The 18334-nt window shown below is 43.4% G+C and overlaps 1 long non-coding RNA gene and 1 other non-coding gene across 2 annotated transcripts in view; both read left to right on the top strand.

Annotated features, from left to right (window-relative positions):
* Positions 1–13076, top strand: part of LOC113985103 — a 13957-nt gene extending 881 nt beyond the window's left edge. Inside the window, exons 1-3 of the long non-coding RNA XR_005566823.1 lie at positions 1–50; positions 1177–7517; positions 8456–13076. The exon at positions 1–50 is cut by the window's left edge and continues 881 nt beyond it. This is a non-coding gene — a long non-coding RNA (uncharacterized LOC113985103). The remainder of the gene's footprint in view (positions 51–1176; positions 7518–8455) is intronic.
* TRNAQ-UUG lies at positions 623–694 on the top strand. Its single transcript has one exon. It is a non-coding gene; the product is annotated as a tRNA-Gln (tRNA).
* Positions 13077–18334: the final 5258 nt, after the last annotated feature.

The raw sequence follows: 18334 nt of genomic DNA, 5'->3' as shown, positions 1-18334 counted from the left end.
TCTAAATTCTGCATTAGCAAAGCTGGAGGCACCACTGAGCTCCGGGGCAGGTACAAGGATTCCGTGTGTCCCTAAAAACAGGTGTTCTCCCACTGCCCCTGTTTGCTTCCTGCCATCATGATACTATGGGGTGACCTTATTGTGGCCTTCCAGTACCTAAAGAAAGTGGGGAGGAGCCTTGGACAAGGGTATGGAATGACAGGACAAGGGGTGATGTTTTAAAGTAAAAGAGGGTTGATTGAGACTAGAGATAAGGAAGACATTTTCTACTGTGAGGGCAGTGAGGCCCTGGCACAGGTTGCCCAGAGAAGCTGTGGCTGCCCCTGGATCCTTGGAAGTGTCCAAGGCCAGGTTGGATGGGGCTCTGAGCAAGCTGGGCTAGTGGAAGGTGTCCCTGCCCATGGCAGGGGGTGGGACTGGATGAGCTTTAAGGTCCCTCCCAAACCAAAACAATTCTGTGATTCTGTGAACACAATGAATCCTGCAGAAACGCAGGATAAATATGGATATGTAGATCGTGTTAAATTCCTGCCAGTCACTGCGGGTCCAGTGTAGTTTTCCCAGTGGGATTTGTTGACTATGGCTTTATTGGCCAGGCTCACAGGGCAGAGAAGCACCACTTGGTTCTATGGTGTAATGGTCAGCACTCTGGACTTTGAATCCAGCGATCCGAGTTCAAATCTCGGTAGAACCTGTCGGGATTATCCCGATTTTTCCCTGTTCCATGGGGTCACGTTGCAGCAGGGATGGAACTGCCCGGGAGGGAGCTCAATGCCAAAGGCTTTCCTTGACCTGATCCTTTATCATGCTGCTCCCACTTTTCTTCACTGGGATCAACAGCTGTACAGTGGACAAAAAGGGCAGGACCTTAAATAATTGTTATAACATTTTAATTGGATATTCCATTATATTTCACTGATGTTTTACACCAAGTCTTTTTTTGGGGGGAGGAAAAAAAGGCATTTACACTGTGGAAAACTTGCCTTTCAGTAGGTAAATGTGCTGAATTTGGACATTGTTTTTCAGCTGCACCCAAGTACTCGCTTGGAAAATGGGGGCAGGAATGCCGTGGGTTTAGAGCAGGGATGATGTCACAGATGGAACTCTGCACAGTTTAAATGGGTATTCCCAGTGCTTTCCTGACACACACCCTCAGTGTTTGCTTTTCATTTCCAGGGTTGCTCAGGACACCAGAACACCATCTCCCCTCCTGCAAACCTCTCCTCACTAGTCACTGGTTTACACAGCAACAGGAACATCCCTGCTCTGTGCCAGCAGCTCCTCCTCCTCTGACCAGGTAACCCTTCCGTACTGTCCTTGAAAAGAAAGCACAGGACACCTTCAGATCAATTTATTATTTAGTGGAAGTTCAGGTCCCAGCTGCTCAAGGGAACATATGGAAATGTTTGCTCAGTTTGTTACATTTTCACCCAACCCATCGATGAAAAATCCCTTGTCTGTGTCAGGGCTAATTTTCATCCTTCCCTCAGCTGTTTGTTGGATCAGGCCACACACAAATAAGGATTTTATTGTTCCTTGTGCACCAGTGTTTTAATTAACTCTCTACAGTAACTTCAGTGTAATTAGTCAGCCCTCACAGACTGGTTTCATCCTTCTCCCCAGGCACCAGAGCTTTAAAGCCATAGAGGCTTGTCTGCCTTGCAGTGATTCAGTATATTAATTTACAATTCTAGAGAGCAGATTACCCTTTCCCACAGCAATCTGGCAACTTTCTCCTTCCATTTATGAGAGTTGGAGGTGTAGCTGTGACCCAGAACTCTCCCAAACAGCTGAGGCACTATTGGTGCCAGAGACATGCTCAGCACTCCAGACAAGTGTGAAACCAGGTGTACTGAGACTTTTTTATGGGATGAGATGGAATCAGTGCAGAATTAAGCATCAGGATTTATTCAGGACAGTTCATGGTCATGCTCCATTTAAAAACAAAGCACTGAAATTTGGGTAACAGAACACTGTCCAAATGCAGTCCAGCTGAGACTGCTGCATATGGATATATCCTTGACTGTCAGGGAAGCACACACTCCTGGGGCTGAGGGAAACCTCCTGCTCAAGGCAAAGGGACCTCACAACACACTGGAACAGCCTCAGAGTACAGAACTACAACCCAGGCATCCAGCACTTGATGTACTCAAGTCAAGAACACCCAAGACAATTCCCAAATTAATTCAGCATTTCCAGTTCCCTTCCCAGAATCCCTCCAGCTCAGAATTTTCTAAAAAGCCTCTAGAGACAAGGCTGTCTCAGCAGAACATTCAAGGGAGAGGTGAAGCACTATGGCTGTGGCCACACCAGGAGCTTTTCCCTTTGCTGAAAAGGCAGGAGCAATGGAAATTATTGGCTGCCAAAAATTAATCAGGGAATTAAATAGTGCTGTATTTTCAGAAGTGTGGCTGGAACATGTGTTGTCAACAGTAACACTTTCCAACTACAGGTTTAAAAGCCAGAATCAAACCTTAGGCAAGTGTTTCACTATATATGAAGCTGTAATGAGGTTTTCCGATACCTCAAATTTCAATGAAAGCAGGTGGAGGGGGAAAGAAAAAATTCTTTTCAACTGGCACTTTAAAGAAAAGGGCTTATGTTTTACTCCAAAAAGTCTTATAAAAGAAAAGCTAACCAAAATAAAAGACAAGTCTCAGTTACTTAGGTCACTAATGATAATACAGACATTCCATGCAGCCTCTACAAGCTCAGTTAGATGCCCTTCTTGTCTTTAAAAAGAATTCTGCAGCAGCCAAATAATCAACAGCTCTTCACACTGTGACCTCAGGGGGTTAAAACACTGGAGCAGATGGAAGAAATGGTGGATTCAATTGAAATAATTTATTTCATACACTGAGCCACAGATTTCCTGGGAGCAGGGCACAGATTTCCTTCCCCCACGGACCAGCCCATTCCTGGGGGTCCCCCACTGGCACAGGGAGTGAGGCCCTTCAGTGCAACAGCCAAACACAGAGGCCAAAGTGCCACCCACCCCTGAGGAGGATTTGTCACCTTGCACAAACAGTTCAGGGGTCTCCTTTCAGAACAAGGCAGCTCTTGTGTCATTTAGTGAAGATTTCACACTTTTTCATACCACTTCACCCAGTATATGCACATAAAAAAATAAGCACACTGTACAAAGAGCAGAAGCCATATAATTTAAACATGCATCCAGCTACAAACCATATATACAGAGAAACAGGCCTATACAAACAGAACAGGACACCTTAGTACATGATAATTCCGTTGGAGTTTCTGGAGGAAATCGTGGCAGATAAAGAAAATCAGACTGAAGGAGGTGGATGTTGCTTCTAAAAGAAATCTGTTCCCAAATGTCATGCAACACCCCATCTTTCTCTAGCAGACATTTGTCACAGTTCCAGCTACACACACAGGTCTTCCCACGACTTCTGGCCTCCCTTCCTGTACAGAGGTAGATTTCTGGTGATGTTCTGATATTGCACCACGTAAGTACCACGTTTTTATTACAAGGGCCAACTCGGGCTAATTCATGGGGATAATCTCATGGTGTGCATTCAGGTAGTGCACTAATCAAATTCATCTGCACTTGAAAGAAAACATCCCTCCAAGTGCAATGGTTTCTTGTTTAGGTGGAGGCTGCAATTATTAACAGCTTCACATTAAGAGAACTATTTCTTGTCATCAGGGTGACACTTGAGTGTCTCTCTCCTTTTCGGCCAATGCCAGGACTTGCACTGCCTTCCCTGCTGCTTTATCCCATCCACTGGGTTCAGGTGAAATGTGGATTTCAAACACACACAGGTTTTTGCAGGATTAGACCTTCCTCACACAAGCTCTTGTAATATTGAATGTACAAGAAGATTAATTCAAACTGCATGAAATGATTAAAAAAGCCCATCCACCCTTTCAGGCTGGACAAGGAAAGGTGGAACTTTGCTAGTTTCAAACAGCCATTAATGGTGAACAGATTGGATGTTACCAGGAAAATCTGAGGAAGTCTGGCAGGAGTTTAATTTTCTTTTGTCCATCACATTCTTGAACAACCCTCTGACAACCCAGGACACTGCAGACAAGCTTGCATGCCAAGAGCACTTTACAGTGTCTGTTAAATGAAACCTCTACAGCATACTTAGAAAAATAAGTGCACCAAAATTCATGATGCTGATGTATCTTAACTCTGATGAGTTCACAAGCATTGCTCAGGACTTTTTTCTCAGAGGCACCCCAGGAAGTTATTTTTTGCAGAAGTCTGTCAACATGGGAGACAAATGAAAGAACAATCTGGGCATGTTTCACTCTCAGAGAGAAGCCAAGCAGCACCACCACTCCTGGCTGCAAGCTTTGAAGACAACTTAAAGTAAGTTCTCTTTTTTACCAACCAACCAACCTATTTGGAGCTATTTTAAATGAACCAGTCAGCATTAGCTTCCCAGGTTCAGTTTCTGTGAAGCATCCTGTGACATTACATCAGGAAGGAATGGTGGCTAGTTTGGAACTGAGCATTTTTTTGCTGAATTACAGATACAAGGCATATAGAAATTCATTACATCTCTTCATATACTCACTTGTCCTTTTAAAGGGCTTTTTCCTTAGCCAGACAAGTAAATCCCAAGTTACTTCACACCAACTGCAACAATACTGAAATTCCTGTGGACTGTTCTCCTGTGATGACAGGGATTGCACACCTAGGAGTAGGAGTAAAATCATCTCACCCTCTTGGAGGAGCCCATGCTGTGAAGTGAATGGAATGCTTCACTCCAGGGAGTAACTTCTTCAGGAATTACACTCCCAAAGGGCTTCTGGACCTTGCGAGATCACGTTTTTGAATGAGGAAATCCATGAAACGACACACAGTAAAAGTTAAATGACAGTGGCAGGAACCAGAGCTTTTGGAGACTTCTGTGGTTTTGCAAAGCAATGGTTCTTCCCCAGGAACAGTCCCCAGCTGGGCAGTGCCTCACTCACCCTGGCTGGTGCTCCGTGGTTGCATAGAGGGTCCCCGTGGTGACCCCAGAGCTCAGCACAGCTCTGCCCTGTCATCTGTTACCACTTGATGTCCAAACTGCTCGTGCTTTGATTCACTGCACTGTATGTGGTGTGCAAAGTCTCCTGGGCCTTCTTGGAGTCCATGCCCTCCAGCCAGTCCTGGTACACCTTCTGTACGTGCAGGTTGGTTTCTGGCAGCCGGACGGGAATGGCAGCGTACACCTCCTCCATCTGGGCAAGCAGGGCTCTGTCTGGCTTGCCATCCTCAGTCTGGGCCTGGCCTTTGCCATTTAGGCACCCTTAGGGGAAAAAAAAAGGAACAAAAAAGCTGCAAGGGTGATGAGGTTTGATATGAGGAGAAATTTTAACTCAAAATTCGTTTTTCACACTTGGCTTTACATAAACTGCCCCCAGTGCTATTACAATTTGTATTTACCTAAAGTGACTCTGATATCAGCATCATCTTAATGGAAATGAGGTTTCCATATCAACAGTCTTTCCCTGCCTTCTCCGTGGTTTTATGATCCTAATTATCTTCTCTTTCTTGCCCTTGACAACGACCATTTCAGGGATTTCCTCTGAGGTTTGGAAGTGCCGGCACTGACTGATAGGTCAGCAGAGAGCCAGAAACACTGGGGCTAATTTTGGAAAAACCAATCAATTCCTGAGCCAACCCACAACCTGTAACTGGTGTTCTGGACCCTTCATTAAACAATGAGATTTTAGATTATTAAGAAGGGAATTAGGAAGGAATGAAGTGCTTGCCTTAGGGCAGCTTTCCTTTGAGATTCAAGACGTGCACAGAGCGTTTGGGGATCCACAATTATTCTTACCTCCTGGGCAGGCAAGGACTTCTACAAAATGGTACAAAAACTTTCCTTTTTTCAACTTCAGGACCATGTTTTGGATATTTCTAAAGCCATAAGCTGCTGCAAAGCGCAGCACTGTCTCCCCATCCTTTTCAAGGGTAACTTCTTGGAAGTCCTTGTTCCTGTCAAAACACACAGAGAACATTTTAACCCCCTGTGTTCCCAGAGGAACAATCCAACTGTGTCAGTTTGTATTCAGATGTTCTAAAGAGAACAGAACAAGTGTAACAGTAAGATCAAGGTGAACTCTTCCAGTTTCTAAACTGTGTTAAGCAGAAATTGGGGTGTAACTCAGAATAGAACTATAGTTAATTTTTAAAGTGTGGTTAAGCTATCAATTAAATGAATGCTGTGACAGACTTACAGGTTTATAACATATCAGCTGCATTCACTGCAGCACCAACTAAACCAGGGGAGGTTCAGACTGGACTTCAGCAACCCTTTCCTAACCAAAAGGGTGGTCAGACCCTGGAACAGAATCCCCCAGAGAGGTGGTTAATTTTGGTCAGCCCACATTCCTCAGACAGTTGCACTGGATGATCATTGTAGGTCCCTTGCAAGTGAAAATATTCTATTCTAACTAGCCAGTCCTACATAACAAGGATACAAAACTCTTGACTTACTTTAATGCTTTGTAGGTGATTTCCTTGACATCCATGCCAAAAAGCTCCTTTGCAGCATGTTTAAAAATGTGCTCCAGGTAACCATCAGACCTCTTCCCATCGTGCCTTACTACATCTCCCTCCTTTATGTCAGCAAACCTTAGAAAACAACAGAAAGGAAGATCAACTCTGAAATTCCATTCCTTCCCTTCAGTCAAGCAGTATGTTTTTCCCTTTCTCTATCTCCCCCACCAAAAAGTGTTTTGTAGCACTAAGTAAGAACACATTAACATTTTTATTACAGCTTAAAAAATGTAAACTGGTCAGGACAGCAGCAAGATTGTGAAAAAAATAAAATAAAATATATATAAAATAAAGGCTGTAGGGCTTTCCATGTTCAAGCAACAGTAATTCGTAAGAATGCACATTCAGCACAGCCTAAATATTTGGTTAACAGCCATTCACTGCTCAGGAGACATTTTTTGGAAAATATTTAAATAAAATTATTTAAATAGTAGGTTTTTGCCTGTGAGAATATAAAGTTACAAGTCTTTGCTGACAGACAATTCTCCTGCTCCAGGAGCTGTTTGTCACAGTCTATAACAGTGTGTCAACAGAACACTGAACTGGTACAGCTGCAACCAAGTTAGAATAGTGTACCTTGAAACAAGTGCTGTGCTCTAGCTCAGGGAAGGCAGTGAGAGCTCCTGTCCAAGGCCATGGCCTTCTCCTGGAGCTTCACCTCTGCCCCAGTTGGGAGCAGCTCTGCTGAGCCCACGTGGCTGCAGGAGGGGCTGTGCTGGGACACGTGCTGGGGATCCCAAAGCTGCAGCTCTGGGGGCTCCTGTTCCCTCCTGGCAGAGGAGGAATCCATGTGGGGGTGGGAATGCCACTTCCAGGAGGAGACACTGGGCTGATCAGCAGACAGACAGATGATGTGCTTTGCTCTTCCATGTAACAGCCCCTCTGGGTGCAGTCTCGTTCCCTTCTCCCAGAACACCCAGAGTGCCCCTCCCTGGCACTGGCAGCTCCTGCCTGAGCTGATCCCAGCACAGAGCTCGGCCACAGAGCCCAGGTGAGAGTTACCACAGCAAACACCTCACTAACAAAGTTATTACACTTAATAAGTACTTTTTTTAATAAGTACTAAATCACTGAAAAGCTCAAATATGTCTGTCCCCTCCATGCCACACCAGTGCAGCTACTGAAGAACTACTGCAGCTTATGGTTGGTTTTTTGGGGTTGTTTTCTTTTTTTAACAACCTCAGGTGATTTTGTTCCATGGTGTTTCTCCCAACTTTTGCCAAATGCTGTTTGCTGGAGCTACACAAGTGAGTTAAGAACTCAAACACAAATTACTTTATCCATGGAACTTTTTAACACCAAGCACTTCATCACAAATTGCTGCTGTGCTGGGACTTATTTTAAGAAGAGTCCAAGTTATTTAAATTTCTCTGCAAGATCTATTTTTAAGACCCCAGAAGAGCAAAAATTTATGTCATCAGGTCTCTCAGCTTGAATCAGTATTATCAGATTAATCCTTTGAAAAGCTAACATTATCTCCCAACATAAATTGAGGTCATTTGGTCTGTTCAGCCTGGGGAAGAGGAGATTGAGGGGAGGCTCATCGGGGTCTGCAGCTCCTACAAGGGGCAGAGGAGGGGCAACATCCATCTCTGCTCCCTCTGACCAGTGACAGGACCCAGGGAATGGCTGGAGCTGTGTCAGGGAAGGGTTGGGTGGATCTCAGGAAAGGGTTCTTCCCCCAGAGGGTAGTTGGGCACTGAACAGGCTCCCCAGGGCAGTGGGCACAGCACCAAGGCTGCCAGAGCTCAAGGACAGAGCTGTCAGGGACAGGGTGGGATTGCTGGGGTGTCCTGGGCAGGGCCAGGGGTTGGACTTGATCCCTTCCAACTAGTGGGTCCCTTCCAACTCAGGAGATTCTGTAGTTCTATAAACTGAGCTAATAAACCAGGTATATTCTGAATAACAGCTTGTTCTTTCATTGGACAGGCTGATACAGAATTAAGTGACTGTCTCTATGTGATTATGCCTGCAAGAGCTTTATTCGTGGAATTCTCATTGTGTGACAGTTCCTGGTAGAAGCAATCACAGGAGCTGCACCAGAAACACAGCTCTGAACATGTTCCCACTGCACCACTCCAATTCCTCCACTCTAGACAAGATCCAAGCAGGATATTAACTGGAACTGAAAAGGATTTTTCCAAACTTACAGAGTTTTCTATTTTCTGCAAGAAAGCATGTTTACTGCTCCACTACCACCCCTCTGGAAAGATACCAAGGAACATCTGTCACACTTGAGCAAAGATCAGGGAGAGCAGCCTCTGTAACTAAGCCTGAGAATTAACCACCAGGCACAGTGCTCCCTGAGCCAGGCATATGGGGTGTAAACAAAACCTCTTCAGTGCTTTGTGTGCTTCTCATCCACAGCACAGTTCAGTCTGAGCTAATCTTGAAAAACTAACTGCTGTCCTCAGTATAAAAACCAGTTAATTACCCTTTCCTGAAAGGGTGCTGCTTCTAGCAGTTCTCCGTGAACATATTGGGGAAGTGGAAATTTCCTGTGAAGGAGAGGGGAGCACAGAGCAGATGGTCAAGCCCACGACTGTGTCCCTGCAGCTTTGTGTGAGGCACATCAGCCTGCTGGGCTTCACTCAAGATCAAGCACAGGAGAGCTCTGAACGGGGTCAACACCCCCAGACAGTCACATTTACCAGCAAGGCATGAGCTCAGCACAGTCAAATCTAATATTACTGCGTTAAAATAAAAATAAGGAGCTACACAAATCTTCTAAAGTCATAAATTTTAAAGGAGTTATTATGTAGCATATAATCTGAGGTAATGACCCTTTTGTGTTTAGACAGCATATACAGTTTTATATTATCTGTTTCATATTACTTTTATATATAGCAATGAACATCTAAGACAACACTTCTGTGGTTTTGGCCACCACATAAAGGATGAAGCTGTGGGATATTCAGGCTTTGATGCAGGTTTTTTTCTTTAAAAAGAAAAAACATTCTCCTGAGCAGTTTTACATTGATGCTGAGTATGCTTCAAGGTGTCATTTATGATCAAAATAAGGAAACAATCCACAACAAAGCTACTTACAAACTATCTACAGCTACTTCAGGCACATCTTTCATAGACACATTTTTCTGTTCCATTATTTGGACAATTTCACCTGTAGGAAAACATGAGACATTTTACTTTCAACACAAAGCACAACCCCCACGCTGTGCCTGTTTTAGAGATCAATGTCCCAACACCTGCTCAGTCACATTGTCCAGCTCTTCCCAGAGTCAGTTCCCTCCAATAACTTGAGAAGCCTGACACTTCCAGCCCCAAAGAAAAGGGCCTTCAAGCTTGCCCAAGCTTTGCTTAAATCCTTAGCCTTCATGGTAGGGCAAATTTGGAAGATGTCTCTACACTGCAGGATGTGTAGTTTGGACATTAAGGCTAAAGACATGAATTTGGAGTGTTAAAAATAATCCCAGTGGAGATTAAATAATGACCACAGACAAGACAGATAATCATTTTAAATATAGATTTGCATAACTTTTACCTTCCTCGAGAGGCTGACAGAAAGAAACACCTGATATGTCAGATGAATAGCAACTTAGAAGGAAAGTATCCCCTTCACAGTCCCACAAAAACAGACGTACTTATTTTTAAGCAGAGAAAAGCCAACCTTAGGACTAAAGCAGACTTGAAAAAAGCCAAGTCTGACATGAAGGCTGTGCTAAAACTGGTGATTCACTTATATATTTATAGATGGTAAGTTTAAAGATTTCACCTGATGTCAGGACACAATCAACTTCTGATGAATTATACAAGGCAGTGTAGAAATCTTCCCGCAAGGCTTCCAGCTTTTTGTCATAACAAGGCGCCACAACTACATGGAAAATTTTATCAGGAGACAAGTTCTGTGGAACACAGAAGGGAGCACAAGTGAACTCCTTGAAGAGCAAAAGACAGCTTGAAGGATGACAAGGACAGAAGTAGTGTCATAAACCCCGTGCAGGCAATACCAGGAATCAGCCCCCACCCATTACATTTAGAGGCTGCCACACACAGATAATGATTTGCCAGAAGTCACAAAGCATCAGCAACAGACTTCCAAAGTCTGTCTTCTGGCTGGAACTCCTACTTATACCTTCACACCACGTTTTCTGTAGCTTTTGATTGCCTTAGAAAATGAATACAGTTCAGGAGTTCTGGTTTCCAGCTGTCACTCATTTATGTCTCTCTATTTCTGTATCCATGTGCAGACAGCAACAATTTCCTACAGACTGTGGCTGCAGTTCCATGTAAGTGTGATATGTAAAGAACAGCAGCTTTTTCAACCTACAAACTTGAGAGGATACAAAGATTTGTTTCCAGGATACAGTGCTTTTATTGATCCCAGATAACAGGGCAATTTCCACATGTCTCTCCTCCGCTCCTATTTTGGCTGTGCTGTAGAACAGCACAAGAAACCCTTTAGCTGCCATGGGTTTAATTTTATCCTTAAATATCTAAAGCCATGTTGCCCTGAGAGTGCAAGGATTGCACTGCATGAACTGAGGTTCTTTGCACATTCTTCCCATCGTGGCACTTGTGTAGCAGCAGAGCACTATTTATTTTACAAGGACAAATAATAACTAACATCTGTATTTCAGTATTAAAACCCACTAGCCCAACTTTTCTATTTAGAAGAGTATAATGGTAAAAATAAATGGGAGTTATTTACCTGCTGCCTGGCAAAGTAGCCCTTCACTAGGGAGCCCATGATCTGCTGGGGAGACTTTGCAGTGCAAATGTGAGAGGTCACCAGGTTGGTGAGCACCCTTTCAGCATATCGGATCCAACCTGGAGAGACAGGAAAAATCACAGTCAGAGGGAGAAGTGGCCCAGAAGCACAACTCAGAGAACAGCTCCTAAAAATTCTGACCCCTTCACAGTAGGTAGGACATTTCTGTGCAGGGTGAGGGGAAATGGAGGAAAATTCAAGGCTCTGTTAATAATGCTTTAATCGATAATTCACTGTGTCATTAACTCTAGACCTAAAGCCACTGTGAACTTCGTGCCCTGTTACACCCTTCCTAGTGCACAGATTTAACAAAGCAGAAAGAACAGGACCCCAACTAACAAAGAGTAACTTGACCTTCTAGACCTCAGCCCTCGGATCACCTCATACTACAACAAATGCACTGTTTGGCTGCTTAACTGGAACCTGCTGTTTCCTGAGATTCAGTATCCATGCCCCCAGCTCGCCCCCCTGGAACAGAAGAGTCACATGAAAGCATTATCACAAGGTGCACATGGATTAAGCCTGGAAAAAAATGGCTTCTTTTACTATTGCTGGAGTAGCCACACCTTCAGGAACACCCACACACTCAACCACACACACAGGAATGAACTGAAATCTTTGTGTGCAACATTCTGTCCTTAGTTACTCAAGAACCCCCCTCCCTCTCACCAGACTCCTTCACTCAGCATGCCAGCTCAGGCAAGCTGTGGATATTCACACCATTCCCAATATCCAGAGCTGTTGTATTATTCCCCACCTTCCAAAACAGAACTGGCAAATCGAGGTATTTAGGGTGTGCAATTCTTTCTTAGGCACTTTCTTAGGCTCTTACTGGAAATCACAGCCCAGAATCTTTCACAGCAAAGGTTTGGTGCTTTTTTCATCTACATGACACCTAAACTGTGCAGGAGGTTTAGGCCCAGCCTTCCAGGGAAGTGTGTTGCTTTTGGTGCTAAGGAATAATGAGAAATATCACACTTAAATATTTTATCTTCAAGCAAATTAGTGTTTACATAAGAGAAAAACTGCTGTGCACAGTACATGCTGCCCAGGAAGGGTAAAATCTGTACCTTAATTTTTAATCTTGGAATTACCACTTATGTAAAAAAACACTTGGTAATGTTTAAGTCAGAACAGCAGCACAAAAGTGGGATCCAAGCGGTGTTCAGCTGTTTGCCTCTCTATGGCAGAGTAGTTTTCCCAGTGTTATAAAATTTTACTGATGAAAATGAGAATGTGAAAGTATTAGAAAAACCCGAGGATCCTCCAGCTGTTTAAATATTCCCAATTCTTGCTGAAGAACAGATAGTGGTCTCCATGGAAAATCTCAAAGACACACACCATCTTCAACAACCATTCATTTCTGCTGTAGGAAAAGCTGAGGACCAGATTTACATGTCAGGACTGTGCTGAATTGCCAGACTCTGAACAGAAGGTTTGCCTCACGTCCACCTTCAACTGTACCTGCAACAAAGGACTTAATTCCTTGGTGTTTGGTAAAAGGCTGTATTACATTCTGCAGCATGGGTACATCCTACTGCTCAAATGGCCTTAGTCTCAAGTGCTGTCCAAAGAGAACAACTGCTTCAAACCAAAGAAGGACAGTTTAAAAACCACTCTGCCTTGTACTTGCCATTACTCACCCCAGCACTCCTGCTATGAATTCTTAAAACTGGAATGTTTCAGCTATTGTAGTCATGAGCTGTAAGGACATTTCACTGAATCCCAAGAGATTTCTGACAGGTATTGCCCAAAGTAATTTCTGAAGTTGTTTCTGTCCTTGCAGCAGATGGAACAAGTGTCTCAGAGTTGCAGCTCCTGATGCCCATCAGTCCCTGGCTGATTGACAGGCAGCCTTGGTGAGGGGCACAGGCATTGCTCTGCCCTGCACACACACACTGCTGTTCCTGCCTGCTCATCCCAGGGCTCAGTTCCAGAGCCCCAGGCACAGGAAGCCTCAGATACCCCATTCTTCCATCAGGGTGCACCTGCACCCACCCAGACCTACCCCCTCCACAAATTCATTCGGATTCTCAGCCATTTGCTGGCTTGTGTTGGCATCAAAGAGCAAGAAACCCCTACAAATCAATGCATACTTTCTTGCAGAGGTACTTCAGAACACATATTTTTAGTGGTTATTGTGAGAAGGTCACAAAGATAGATGCCATAAATGTATCTGTACATCTTTAGGAAAGGTGAGAAAACTAAGAAAACTTTTGCTCCTGTAAAACCCCGTTCCTGAAAAAGGCAATTAGTTGACTGGGACAAAAGCATCTGAATCCTCAATAGTTATGTTCTTCCTACTGCTGCTGCAAATCCCAACCCCTTGGCTTTTCTGGGAGTACACAGAGGTTGGCAATGCATTAAAAACTGGCTGTTTCAAAACGTGCTGCATGTTGCTGACCAGCCTGGTACATTGAGGAACACAAGTGATTGCCTGTACTATCAGTAGTTACACTGTTGTACTTTAAACAAGAAACAAAACCATCAGCTCACTTTCTCCTTTGGGAGCAGCAGGAGGTGAACAATTAAGAGAGGGACACTAATCCACCTTTTTATCAGGTCCTGGGCCCTCTGGGCTCTGCTCTTTGCTCATGGCAGATGTTCCACACCAGGCTGCTGCACGGGGTGATAGGGCTGAGCAGGGTCACAGCCCAAGATAAACAAGAGCAAAAAGCAGTTCTACTTGAGTTCACATTGACCTTCTATCTACTGAAATGTATAAAAAACATCTTGTGATAAACACGGTAAACAGCATTTCTGGGACAAATTTATGTAATCTGAGGGTAGAGAGGGGAAGGAGAAGAAGGAGAATAAGGAACAGAAAATGCCCTCAGACAATTAAGGTCAGTACACATGATGAACTTTAAAGATGACTAGTCATGATGTTTGCTTTCTCTAAGGGCTGTCAGAGAAACACACCATGTTTTCAAAATGGGTTTACAGTGATATTCTGGCTCAGTTTCCCAGAAAAGGAAAGCACCCATGCTCTGCTGACATCTGTACAGAGGGCTGACACCACAACCTGCACTGAAACCAGAAACTATTTTGTGTGGGCCACACAAGGACAAGAAAACTGCTCCGTTAATTATTTTAAAATATTTCCAGTAAGAGCAGCAGATAACTGAGCTCTGTTTCTAGATGAAGAAAATCAAAATTCTCAGAAGTTCTAAAAGAAATCCTCAGGTCCTGAATTTTACAGAAACCATGCACAACCTAATTAATGGGGGGTGTTTCAACTTCACAGGTTTCACATGAAAAAAAAGCAATATATAGTGTGCCTGCACCTAAAGATAAGAGGTTACACTAAGATAACAGTAAGATGAAAAGAAAACACTTTTCCTCCTAGTATATATATGTAGTACCTAAAGCATAACCCAGATACTTCAACCACAGAACACACAGAGTATTAAATTATTAAATATAATTCAAACAGTAGTATTTAAACTTTAAATCAATGACAACAGCAGATTCTGGGCATTACCAACTGCAACTCTCACTCACTCTCTCATCACTAACATTTCTTTAACCACTGCAAGCCACTTGAGTTATTTCAGAGTTAGCAAGAAATATTTTGGTATTTTTATCAGCCTTCTGAAAAGGAAAACCATTAATTTTAGGGGAGAGTTGAGGGGGATGTTAGGCAAAGGAGTTACTTCTACCTCTTTTTTGATACTTCTGTTTTAGGAAGGTAACTTTTAGACTGAAATGGTGGTGTGCTAACAAATGGAAAAAATAAGCAGTGACTGAATGTTCTGCATCTATTCAGTTGGGATAAGTGCAGGTTCTGTTCATACAGAACACGTTCTCAGGTGCAAAATTCCCAAAGTAAAACATTTAGTGAGTCAAGGCTGTGACATTTCATGTGAGGATTACTTTCTGAGTGTCAGACATGACCATCTCACAGTCATTACAAGGAATGTCACCTGCTACTTTCCCCCCAGGCTTAAGTGGCAAGTTCAGAACTTGGCTTAGGATAAGAGAGGTTGTGGTTTAATCCTATCAAAGTTCCTTAAAGGTTCTTTTCAATAAGGAAATGCCCCATTAAACTGTGTGGTCTGAACACACAAGCAGCAGCCACTAACTTCTCCATTCCAGTTCTGATTCTCAATTCCAGGCACTGAGGATGACCAGTGATACTGGGAACAAGTACTGTGTGCTTGGTATCCCTCAGAAGCAAACCAAAAATGCCTTAAGTTGTGTAAAGCTCCCAAATGAAGCCACTCTTTCCTTAGTTCCTTGGTAGTTGCAGTGAGACCAGGCTGAAGGGCAGGAAGGATGGAGAAATCAGTTCTCACCAGGGCAGGCAGAGGCAAACATTGGTAAGGCATGTTCCTCCTGGTTCCTCCGTTGGTACCGCTGCACAAATTCCCTCTGGCTCTCCAGGATACTGAAATCTGCAGCTATAGTGGTGTCAAATACATAATGCACCCCTGGGGAAGCAAGCAGAAAGGAACAGGGAATGGTGCATCTCTCAAAGTTCCAGGCCTATGGAAAATCTTGGAGGATCAATGAGTATATTCTTTCCCCGCTCCAAATTTTTAGAAAATAAATGAAAGCCGTACACTGAAAAACTTATCTTCTATGTCATGAATTTAAAAGGACCACCAGCTTGCTAATGCTGCAAGCAACACTTCAAATAGTTCTCTGCCTCCTTCAGAGGAGTTTGCCATTCAGCATCTATTGCTTTTGGTTTAATTGAGGGGGATTTCATGACTCCAGGGTGACTCACAGTGACTCTTGTAAAGGAGTGTTCTTTTCAAGACATGCTGAAGTCACATATCATTATCCACAAAAAAATACATCCAGTTATATCTCCCATTCCTGAATTTGTCTGCAGAGGTACAGGAGCATATCACCAATACTGCAGAGACCTGCTCTCTGCTTATTTAGCAACACACTCCCTATAAGCCTACGTAACACTGAGCACATCCCCACACTGATAATGAACATGTTCTGAGAAAACTGGGCCCCACCACAACTTAGCAGTGCTTTTAGATGAAGAAAATATACTGGGTACAAAGATGCATCATAAAAACTAAGAAAAATGAATATGTATATATATGGAAACACTTTATGGGTTTATTACTGTCCTTTTTTTCTTTCTTCTCTCAAGTAAATGAAAAAAAAAATTCCAAACTTATATATAGCATAATGAAGAAAGGAAATACAGCTTTAACATAAAATAGGCAGATACAACAGTTCTTGCATGTAATTTCAAATTACAGGGAAAAAACAGAACTGAGAGTCTTGTGGAGATTTAATGTGTCAAAAGGACTAGAAGGAATTTAGGGTAAGAATTCCCTCCTCCCTCAAGTTACAAAATACAGGGAAATCTTAGTGAAGATCATGAGCAAATCCTCCCTCATTTCTTGATAGTGGAGGCTTTGGAGCCAGCTCTACAATGTCCTTCTATTCCATGACCTTTCTGGGAACAGGGAATGTCTCCAATCCATGTGTGACACTGCTCTGTGTCACTGGTGCCCCGCTGGAACATCACAGAGTGAGGAGTTCAAACTCTGAACTAAGTTGTGCAATGGCACCTTCTGACTGCACAACAAAATATCACAGCATAGAGTCCCAGAATGGTTTGGGTTGCAAGAGACCTTAAAGACCATCAGTTCCACCCCCTGCCATGGGCAGGGACACCTTCCACTAGCCCAGCTTGCTCAGAGCCCCTTCCAACCTGGCCTTGGACACTTCCAGGGATCCAGGGGCAGCCACAGCTCCTCTGGGAACCTGTGCCAGGGCCTCTCCACCCTCATTTCTTCCTAGTATCTAATCTAAATCTCCCCTCTTTCACTCCATGGTCAAAAGCCCCTCTCCAGCTCTCTTTAGCCCCTTCAGGTACTGGAAGGCTACTGAGAAAGCAGAAAACCTAAAACAATCCCCCCTTTCTGCTCCACCACCATAAAAACCCCAAACTTACCAAGACTTTTGAGGAAACCACAGAGTCTCTTGGCTGCTTCATTCACAGAGAGGTTGAATTTAGCAGCAAAATAAGGCAATGACTGAGGGCATATAGACACTGCCAACACTTTGTGTTTTGAGGTATCACATTTCTGGTAAAAAAAAAGAAAAAAAGATATGTCATTACAACAGGGTAAGGCTCCTTGCTTTCCCTGCCTTTTCCTCTCCTGGAGTTATTCCTTAGTATCTTATGCTCCAGTGGGCCATATCATTACAAGCTCTGTGAAACAACCATCAAGTTGGGGCAGGACAGGGTGTTCCTCTGATTCTGTCAGTGTTTAATCATCTGTAGATGTTGCTTTTATATAATCCATCTGTCCTCTAGGAATTCTTTGGTTGGTCTTTACATGGCATAAGGAAAGTTAAGAGGCATTCAGCACCCATGATGTTCTAGCAATATGAAAGATTCTACCAAGATTCTACCAAATATGCAAAAAGTTTTATGTTTAAATATTAAGTAAACTGATGTTTACAGGAGCAGGTGTATTTGAAGCTGTAAATCCAACCCAGCAAATTACAGAGCTGATTCTTTGTTAAGGCTCCTGTGTCTTTATCACTTAAGTTGCTGAGGGAAAGTAGCAAGATGGAACCCTCAACAAACCAGGGTTTGCAGGCACTGAGGAACCCTTTGAAAATACTCTGGGGCGTGTGGAACTGTACGGCTCTGATGGTTGTGGCATTTAGGTGAAGACAAATCTTGTGTTTTAGCAGGGTCATTTTCCACACCAGTGGAACCTTGGACTGTGCCACAGACAAGTTTCACCCTGCAAAAGTCAGAGACCACAGTCTGTACTTACATGCTGTGTACTGACCTCTCAAGGACAGCTCACAACTCAGAGCTCACAGCTGAGCCTCTGGCTCACTGTCCTCCTTTGGACCCTTGAAGTTTGATAAAGGTAAATGGCTGCCTCCCTACTGTACAATTCAGGCTCTCTTAATGTGACCCAAAAGATTATTTTTCCCCCCTTTTCTTCATTTTTCTCATGTATGACATCATCATACTGTATGGAGAATTAAACTCCTAAGAAAATTTAAGTACTGTGTAGTGAATCCTCTTAATTATGACACTTATATACAGATCAAGAAAAAGCTTCAATTCTGGTAGCTTT

The sequence above is a fragment of the Pipra filicauda genome, unplaced genomic scaffold, assembly GCF_003945595.2.
Source record: "Pipra filicauda isolate LSUMZ 115617 unplaced genomic scaffold, ASM394559v2 scaffold80_size11013439_pilon, whole genome shotgun sequence".
NCBI classification, from domain to species: domain Eukaryota; kingdom Metazoa; phylum Chordata; class Aves; order Passeriformes; family Pipridae; genus Pipra; species Pipra filicauda.
The sequence above is the reverse complement of the archived record's forward strand: the minus strand, read 5'-3'. Positions and strand labels throughout refer to the sequence as shown.